Source organism: Corvus cornix, chromosome Z (assembly GCF_000738735.6).
Source record: "Corvus cornix cornix isolate S_Up_H32 chromosome Z, ASM73873v5, whole genome shotgun sequence".
Taxonomy (NCBI): domain Eukaryota; kingdom Metazoa; phylum Chordata; class Aves; order Passeriformes; family Corvidae; genus Corvus; species Corvus cornix.
This window is the reverse complement of record NC_046357.1, coordinates 14,906,033-14,915,413: the sequence shown is the minus strand read 5'-3', so window position 1 is coordinate 14,915,413 and position 9,381 is coordinate 14,906,033. Positions and strand designations below refer to the sequence as shown.

General features: G+C 42.9%; 1 protein-coding gene across 2 annotated transcripts in view; it reads left to right on the top strand.

Annotated features, from left to right (window-relative positions):
- Window positions 1-4,428: 4,428 nt before the first annotated feature.
- The window catches only part of ATP8B2 (ATPase phospholipid transporting 8B2), an 84,664-nt gene continuing 79,711 nt past the window's right edge, over window positions 4,429-9,381 (top strand). The window contains exon 1 of one of the 2 annotated variants that reach the window (XM_019283318.3): window positions 4,429-4,693. The gene's annotated coding sequence lies outside the window, so the exon portion shown is untranslated. Of the gene's footprint in view, window positions 4,694-6,522; window positions 6,542-9,381 lie in introns of those variants that run through there. The other variant, XM_019283319.3, reaches the window with a different exon arrangement.

The window sequence follows — 9,381 nt, the reverse complement described above, 5'->3', positions numbered from 1 at the left end:
TCTGACAGCTCTGTTCCAATACCTTGTCCCTGTGGGCAGTGTCCAGGGGATCTCCCTGAAGAGCTGGAACTCTGCTTTCCTGAAGTTCAGGAGCCTAACTTTACTCCTTACCTAGTCACATCCCTCTGGACTAAAACTCCATCAAAGATGGTCACTGCAGCCCAGACTGCTTCCAGACTTGATGTCCCCAGTTATCTAGTTTGCATTGGTGACCAACAGATCCACTATCACAGCCCCTCTGGTAGGACTGTATATTCAAGAAGTTATCCTCCATTCCAGGAGTCTCCTGGAATGTCTACAGCTCCCTGCGCTACTTTCCCAGCACATGCTGGGGAGGTTGAAGACCCCCAGTAGGACAAAAGCCTACAAGTGTGATGCCTCCTGTAGCTGCAGCAAGAAGGCTTCGCAACAGGCTCCTCCTGATCAGGGCCTGTAGTAAACACCAGCCACAAGGTTCCCTTTGTTTCCTCTGTCCCTGATTCTTACCCACAGGCTTTCAGCTTGCTCATGACTGTTCTTCAAAGGCAGCTCTTCACGCTCAATCCACCTCTTGATGCAGAGGGCAACCCCCCTGCCTCTCTTTCCTGCCCTGTCCTTTCTGAACAGCCTGCAGCCGTTCATAGTTGCACTCCAGTCATGGAATTTGTCCCACCAAGTTTCAGTAATGGCAACAAGGTCATAGTTTTCCAACACCACAGTGGCTTCCACCTCGTCCTGTTGGTTGCCCAGGCTGTGTGCATTGCTGTAAAGGCACCTCAGCTGGGCTGTCAGCGATGTCACCTTCCTAGGGCAACGCCCCTTAATTCCCGTGAGATAATTTCCTGGTGTTTAAGGGGAATACCACAAGGGAAATGATCCAATAAAAATGTACTTCTTTTTTTTTTTTTACATCTTTTTTTCTTTTTTCCCAGATCAGCTTCCAGTCTGATGATGGGGGCAAACATAAGCTTCTGGGGGTGGGTTTTGTGTTAAAGTGGATGCCCCATGCAACTGCCCCGATGGTTTGGAGGAACCTCTCTTTTATGGTTTGCAGGAAGTTGTGTGCCAAACTCATCTGAGGTTTTGTGGCCATAAATCAAAGTGTCCATTTTTCTTCACGCCCAACCAATACACATTCTTAGAGACTCAGTTACGTATATCTGATGACCTGTATGGTCTCTGTGGCCTGCATGGCAAGACCTAGAAAAGCAAATAGGGATAGTCCTTGTCCAAAATGAATGAAATGGTATGGCTGGTGAATGCAATGTTTCAGGACCTGTTCTTCCATTAGATTTTATCCTTCTTTTTGGATATGCAGAAGGGCCAAACCCAAATACCTGCTGCTTCATGTATCAGTTTAAACAAAAAGTTTTAAATCTAACAGCAAAAAAACCTGTTGGACAAATATTCCTAATAACAATTTTGAGTCAAAATTTGGAACATATTGGGAATTTATTTGCTTTAGACATGTTCAAAGAAACAATAATTTTCAGGCACCTATATACACTGTAACATCCAAGATTTTTTTACAGACACACTCAAAAGTCTGCTCAATTTATTGCATCATGGTATAGGTGTTTTGTTTCTTTAATTACTACCACAATATCTCATCTATCTTTGTTTAATGAATAACCCAAGTTTTATCCAGCTAAACAGTGCTTCATTAAATTTGCTGTCCTGGCTAGACCATTACCATTGATTAAGTTTTCTGAGGTGTACAAGCCCATGAAGTGGGTCCCTTAATGCACCTGCAGTGTATTAATCAAGTTTTCTGGGGGGTATAGGCCTTTGACTCCTTAACTTTCTCAAGGTATCTTTCTTGTTCTATGACATCTAATTAATTAATTTCTAGTTATATGATAACCATTAAACAATTCTTTATTGAATTTTGTTCAGCTATTTATTAAGTTCTCTAAGAGGCATGGATCCATGGAGTTCCTTTCTGCAGGTGAAGTGAGGTAATTTCTCAGGATTTTCTACTGACACTCAGCCAACACAGATTTAAAACAAAAGCAGCTAAAATCACAGTCAAACATTCCTTAACTAATTAAACATAGTTCACTACAAAATTTTTAGAGCCACAAAACTCCTGGCTAACTAAGATGTAACTCACTGTCACAGTGTCATTCTAAATTTTCGTATTCGAGGATGTCTGGTGTGCTTATCGCTGGCAGGATCAATGTCCACAAGAAATCAAGAGAGGTCTGTCCGTTGCGGTTCCTCTTTCCCAGCACATGACAGCTACGTGAGGAAGCCACAGCACAGCAGGATATTTTTAAGGCAGAAACTGAGGGTGAAGAAACTCCCTCAGTAGCTCTGAACAAACACACACTGAATTCACACAGCACGAGAAAAAGAGGTTATTGGTGCGACCCACAGTCCACAAGATGGGAGAAAGGGGAAATGCTCCCCAAAACATTGTATTTTGCAAAGGGGACAACAACTTTTGAAAGAACTCCTCTGGAAGAAATCTTCTGGAAAAGTGCTGAGCGTCATTAAGGGAAGAGCAGATATTGTAAGCAGTTCTTGCAACATGGCTTTTTATCAGGCAGCAGCACGTCTTTCTTTTTCCCTTAAAAATTGCATCATTCTTAAACAGTAGTTTTTTAACTCCAAACGAAGGGAGTTCTCATGCTACACAAACTTTAATCTAAAGTTGTACTCTCAGCTCCAGACTGTCAACCATTGTTAATTTGAAGTTATTTTTACTTTAGTGACCAACACAGCAAAGACAGGAAAGAATTGTAATTTCGTGTATCCTCCAAGACTAATTCTGAGTGCTATGTAAAAGTCTTCCTATCAGCTCGCTGACTCATAGCTGTAGTGCTTGGAGGCAAAACGCTAACAGGGGAGGCTGTCATATTTCTGCTGCACTATGTGACACCTTTTTCCCTTACGACCTTCTGTTTCAATAAAAGTATCATGAACCAACACAAGAACTGGAAAGTAAATAGAAAAGGATCTTATTTATTTGTGCCCCACAGAAATGTGATTATTCCCATTTTGGAGTGGGGGGGTGGGGAATAAAAGTGTGTTTAACAGGACTTTGGGACAGCCTCTGCCTTTGTTACATGAAAGAGACTTAGAAATTCTCATGTTCTGAGGCGTCACCAGTGTGTCTCTAAACACCTTGTAGTTGCCAATGTCTCCTACTTGGTCTCTTGATGATGTGAAGAATTATTATTCCCTTTTATGAATAAGGAAAGAGAAGCACAGCAGCATTTATTGACTCATCCAGGATCTGTCACAGATGTGAGAGGGGATTTGAGTCTCATTTCAGTGTTGCTCGGGCTGTTATCCTTCCTTCTTTAGGTCGTGTCCACATGACCCTATTAGTCATAACCACGGCCCATTATCTACTGGGAGATCTTTAAATAAAATCGTAAGCTTTCACTGCTATGTTTGCAGTCCCATCTGCTGCACTGAAAGCCAAAGAATAGATTTCGTTTGAAAAAGGCTGCAGGGAACAGTGGTACTGATGAATTTCTTTTCATTAACCAAGAACAGATAGAACAAAAAACCCCCAAACAGATAAGGTGGTTAAGGAGGTGTGAATTACCTTTTAGAAAGGCTTCTGCTTCAATAATTTAACATATTGCAAAGAATGTTAAAAAAAAAAAAAGTTTCTTTGAAAAAAATGTTTATCTATTTAAACCTGACACTAATTTGGAATTGTTCAGGCAGAAGGTGTCATTAAACCTAAAGTAAGTGCCAAAAGGACCTTAAAGGAGCAAATCAAAGCTTGTGAATTAGCACTGGAAGTTTGCATTATCAAACTGTAGGAAAGTATGCAGTACTGGTGTTGCAGATAAATGTCATTACTTAGACAATTTAATTTTATCGAAAGTTTTCATATTGCGCCCTATCACCGTTGTACTTAGGTGGCTTTTTCAGATTAGTCCTGTGTCTTCTCTATCTCATATTTATGATTGTAAACGATTTATTTAGTCTGAAGAGGGCATTGAAACAAAAAACTGTGTGAAAAGCTGAACCTACGTGTTTTTTTTCTCATAACCATGGAATCCAGAAACATGAATCAGGATCCTGTTGTACTTGGCGCCATAAACTCCCCAAACAAGCAACTATCCCACAGAAGTTGCCTGCATTTTATAGGTCCTTATGGGAGGCAGTGAAATGTCTGACCTGTAAGAAAGAACGTATTTTATTATTGAAATTCCCTATCTGAGTGCTGTCCAAGGAGACGAACCTGCTGACTGCCAAAAGCCGAGCTCAAGGTCTCGCTGCTGCTTTAGCTGCAAGCAGGGTGCACCACGGGGTTTTTAGGCTGCATTTCTCTTAGACGAAATGCAAAGTCCTGCCTATGGTATAGAAACCTTTGCAATACCTGGTGATCACACCCGAGTCCAACGATCACTTGGTCTTTATTTACTCAGCGCTACGCGGTGCCACGTTCCACCCACAGCCTCGGGAACTTTGCCTTTCCCCTCGCCGTCCTTATCGAGGACACGGAACACACCGAGACATCCTGTAACTCCTGGATCGCGTTCAGCGTGCCCCTGTTTCAAATCCTGGAAAGCGTGGTGTTCCCTCGCCAGCCCCACCTCCCAGCTGGGGAGAAGCCTGGAGTGCTCTGTGGGGGAACCGTCCAGGGAGCTTAAAAGAAGCTGCGGCTCCTTGCGTGGTGCTGAAAACAATCCCTTCTGTTCGTCGTGACAAACAGCTCCAGGTGGAACAGAAGATACAGAACAGCCAGGTAGGACAATTTCTTTATTTCTTTTTCTAAGAGAAAAGTGTAAAAACTGGCATGGAAGCCCAGATTTCAGCTATTTTTTTCCTGTGCATTTTTTTTTTTTTCCCCCTTTTGCATGCTGGAGTATTACTGCATCTGTAAATGTTAGCTCTCTATAATGACCCTGGCGTCAAAGTTTTCTGTTTGTGGTGCCAGCCCCAGTGTGTCAGCAACACTCAAAGGTAGAGCAAGTGTGGCTTTGGCAAAGCTCTCCAAAGTCGGTGGGAAAGCACATGTTCATATTACTGGCTTTGGATCCAGGCACCTCTTCTCTCGCTGTATTAATTTCTGAAGGGAGAGCTGGGCTTCTCCTTCTCCGTGGAAAGTGCTCTGAGTTCTCCCTACCATGATTACTAGCAATTGAATTTTAATTTAACAATAAAGACGTGAAACAAGCCTCCATCATGAAGGGGTTTGTATTGGAACTGACTTTCTCTAGAGGAGACCTGCTGTTGCTCAAACTGGTAGATGGGACAATTAGCAAGTTGTTTTCTGGCCTGTCGTGTGCTAGGTGATAAATGGTGTCACTGCCTTTAAAACTGGCGGGCATGAGACTGGGATGAAGCATTTGCACCACTTGTATAGAAATCACAGCGTTGGGTTTCTCCTGGACAGTCTTTTCTTAGCATAGTTATTTTTGTTTCATTAAGCCAGTATATGACACACTGCAAAGGGGTGATGTCAATTTGTGGATGCCCAAAGACTTTGCAAAGTGTTTCCTAGAGGAAACGCATCCGAAATATCTTCTGTACTGTGAGAAAAATCACCCCTTCCCCCCAAAATCCATGCTCATCTAAGTCCTCCCTTGTTTCCTCACATTTGGCACTATGTTGATTCTCATCCCAGGAGTAAGACACTTTAGCATGTGTTGAAGGAGGATTTTCACCACAAAGCGTTGCTCTTCTCTCTCTGCCCATGATTTTTCAGGTATCCTGACACAGGCAAAAGAAGTCCCATGAAAGCCAGGAGATTTTGCTAAATGAGGCTGAGGGAGAAGGAAACTTTTTGTTGTAGCTAAAGCAAACTTGCAGCGATACCTAACTCTGCAGATGTTAAATTACTTCAAATTTAAACAGTATTGAAAACAAAGGTTAAGGCCATATTACTGGTGATAAGAGGCACTCTCTTTATTTCTCAGCATTAACGTGGTTTAAAAGCATCAGAGGAAGGTAACACTGCAATTCATAGTACTGAACTAACTGTTTACTTCCTTTTCAGTGGATGGCTTATTTTTCTTAGTGATAGAAGCTCCCTGTGGATCTCTGTTTAGTCAAATGAGTGACTTACTGCACTTCAGCTTTGGTTCTAGGTGTTAGTTTATTCATGACCTACACACAGTTTTGCATTACCAAAAGTCACTATTCCAGGCTTAAGCAAAACAAAAATCACTGGAAGAAGGAAAATAAGATGTAGGCTAATTTGCTGGTATCACAGTAAATCATGGTGTTTGGTGACAGTATAGCTCTCTTCAAATCAGCCAGGAAACATGCTCGCAGTTTCACTGGGAATAGTTCATCTCTATCAGAGAAGACAGATCCCTGGGTTATGACCAGGCAGTTGGCTGTCTGCATTAGAGGGACACAGTGCTCACTGGGGACTCACCTTCCACACAGTTAGATTGGCTGTGTTTACTCAGCGTAGTAGTCCAGCCCCTTACACTCATGGGTCCAGTCTGGGACCCATAAGTGTTTGCATGTGCTCAGCACTGGCTGCAGCAGGAGCAGGATTAGGTTCTTGCTTGGTGCAAAGTGGTGTAGAGGTAAGGAGGAAAACCCACCCCAGTACCTGAGACTCACACAGCAGAAGTCAGAGGTGAGTTCTGCTCTACTGTCTGTAGATTTATATCTTATCTATATCTATATTTAAATATTTAAAGGTGATTTTTCACAATTTAAAGGTGGAATGTTCTGATTTTGCCAATGCTTCCAGTACCATACTCCAAGCAGGAGCAGTGAAGGGGCTGTAGACAGGGCTGTGATCCATAAACAAGACTCCTTTTCCCTTCCCCTGAGTCACTCCAGGGGCCTGTGCAGCTCCCTGCCTGCCTCCATAGGTGGTTCAGTGTTACTCTTTCATCTCTTACTTCCTTCCTGCTCCGTTGTTCTTGCGGGTCTGAGTTTAGTGGGATATGCAGCTACAGCAAGTTGCTATTTAAGTGGGAATCTGGACTACCCACTAGTTCAACATTAAGACCTCCACTTGCTTTCCCCTGCCCCTCAGTAAGAGCTGCTGTGTGCAATTTATACTCTTGTTGTGTTGTGAAATGTTACCAGTCATTCCCCACCTTCCATTTCACTTCGTGGACGAACAGGACTTTGTTTACTTCTCCATCTTAAATGTACAGACTTGGCTTTACAAGAGTACAAAAGATACTGGTACAGGTGTGAGGGGAACAACGGGTCAGAGCAATGGGTTTGCTTAAATTATGCATGTTCGCAAGAGAGTGATGTCTTGCATGCCAGTTAGGATTGCTCTCCCTTGTCTTCTAGACCCCTCCACCCTTGGAGCCATGTCCTCGGAGTGTTTTTTTCTTGAGGGCTCTGTCTCTGCACTGGTTGGGATGGCTTTATCCTTAAGGCTGTTCCCCCACAGCAAAGCCATCCAAACCGAAGTGCATCTCTTCTGAGCTGCTGTAGTTTGTAGGAACTGTTATGTGAGCATAAACTGAAACTGATGCTGATTTATGTTTATTCGTGGGACTGCAAACCCTGACTACTCCAATTCCTCTCCAGCTCTGTCTGCTGCAAGATCAATTGATGCCTCACTGCCTGTGTCAGTTTCAGGAGCCTCCAGGCTCCACTGCCTGCAAACGCAGGCATCTCACATTAAGTTCACTGGTTTCCAGTGCTTTCCTTTCTACTATATCCATGAAACAATGGGTTTATCTTGAATTTTATGTCTAATTCTAGGGCTGTTTCTGTTCATCCTGGTATGCTCCTAAAGTGAATCCTTTGCCTGTGCTGCCTGACCTTCACGGCTCCATATGTGCATTCCTTCTTTCTTTGACTCTTCTCCTTCAAGTGATGTAAGAGCCTCCATGGAGGCCTCTTCTTGTTTTGTTAACAGGCAAAAGACTTGAAACACAAACCAAAAAACCTGAACAAAATTGTAGAACACTTGCAAGACCAGCTGCAGACTGAAACAAGTTTCCAAGAAATCATTCATCCAAAAACTTTCCACTACATCAGATATTGATTAATGAAGCTATATACACTTTGGTCTATTTAAATTTCATGCCTCACTGGCACGGTTGCCTCATGTCCTAGGCATTTTTGGGAGTCTCAAGGTGTAGCTTGAAGCACAACTTCACTACATGCTAGAGAATTTTCCCAGCTCCAGCTGGACACCAGACGCTACTTTTGACTTTGTGTGCTTGCCAGAGATTGTCATTCTGTGGATTGTCACAAGTTTAATTTCTGTTCAACCCTTGCTGCAAAGTTGTGCTGCAGGTCGATCGGCCAGGCAAAGTGCTTTTCTTTATTTGCTTTACCAACACCATTTTTTCTCAGCACTTTTTTGCTGGACTAGTGTAAATATGCTCTTCCCAAATATGCTCTGCAAACTCACTTGGGACACTGCCTTTGACTATCCCCTTTGTGCTTAATGCTGTTTTTTTTCTCCTATGGCCAAAACAGCAACCTGATTGTAGGAAAAAGTTCAAGTCCTTGCCTGGGCAGACACCACCTGTTAAGCAGATGGCATCCAAAGAAACACTCAGGCCTCTGTCTGACCTGTTTATGTCTCTGTACCACTCTCATCCCCAGAGCTAATCCAATCTTGCTTTTCTAAGAGAAATTATGACTTTCCTTTACTGACACAAAGCATTTATTCTGTTCTGATTGCACCATCTTTACAAAGTCTTTAGGGATTACATGTGTTTTCTAGTACTCGGCTTCACCCAGGGAACTTGGCCAGATACTAGCAGTCCTTAGAAGACATTTCTGCTTAACTGAATCCTTGTGGATATTTGCTGTCAAACCAGCCTAAGCAGTTACTTGGGCAGCTGGGCACAGGGGATACCAGCAGTCCAATGTGGAGCTGGGCCACAGGCAGAGTATTGCAGAGCTTTGCTTTTAAGATGTGACACATCTGGAATGAGGAACATGTTGTCGTTGCCAAGATTCAAGGTTATAATCATAGAATCACAGAATGATTTAGGCTGGAGGGGACTGTAAAATCTTTTATTTCCAGGCCTCCTACCATGGGCAGGCACACCTTCCACCAGACCAGGTTGTTCAAAGCCCCATCCAGCCTGGCCTTGAGTGCTTGCAGGGATGGGACATTCACAGCTTCTCTGGGCAACCTGTTCCAGTGTCTTACCACCGTCTCAGTAATAATTTTTCCTAATATCTATTCTAAACCTACTCTCTTTCAACTTAAAGCCATTCCCACTTGTCCTATCACTGCATGATTTCGTCAAAAGTCCCTCTCCAGTCTTCTTATAGGTTCCCTTTACGTGTTAAAAGGCTGCTAAGAAAGTTAAGAATGCCTATTTGGAAATAATGGAACACAGTACAAAAAGAACCTAAAATAACAAAACACACCCTGAAGATTTTGCTTAAGAGCACAGTTTCTCATTGTGTGCACTAATTCTCATGCAGTTTCCACCTCTCTTTCTATTATTTTAAACTGGGATATCCTGTGATTATCTA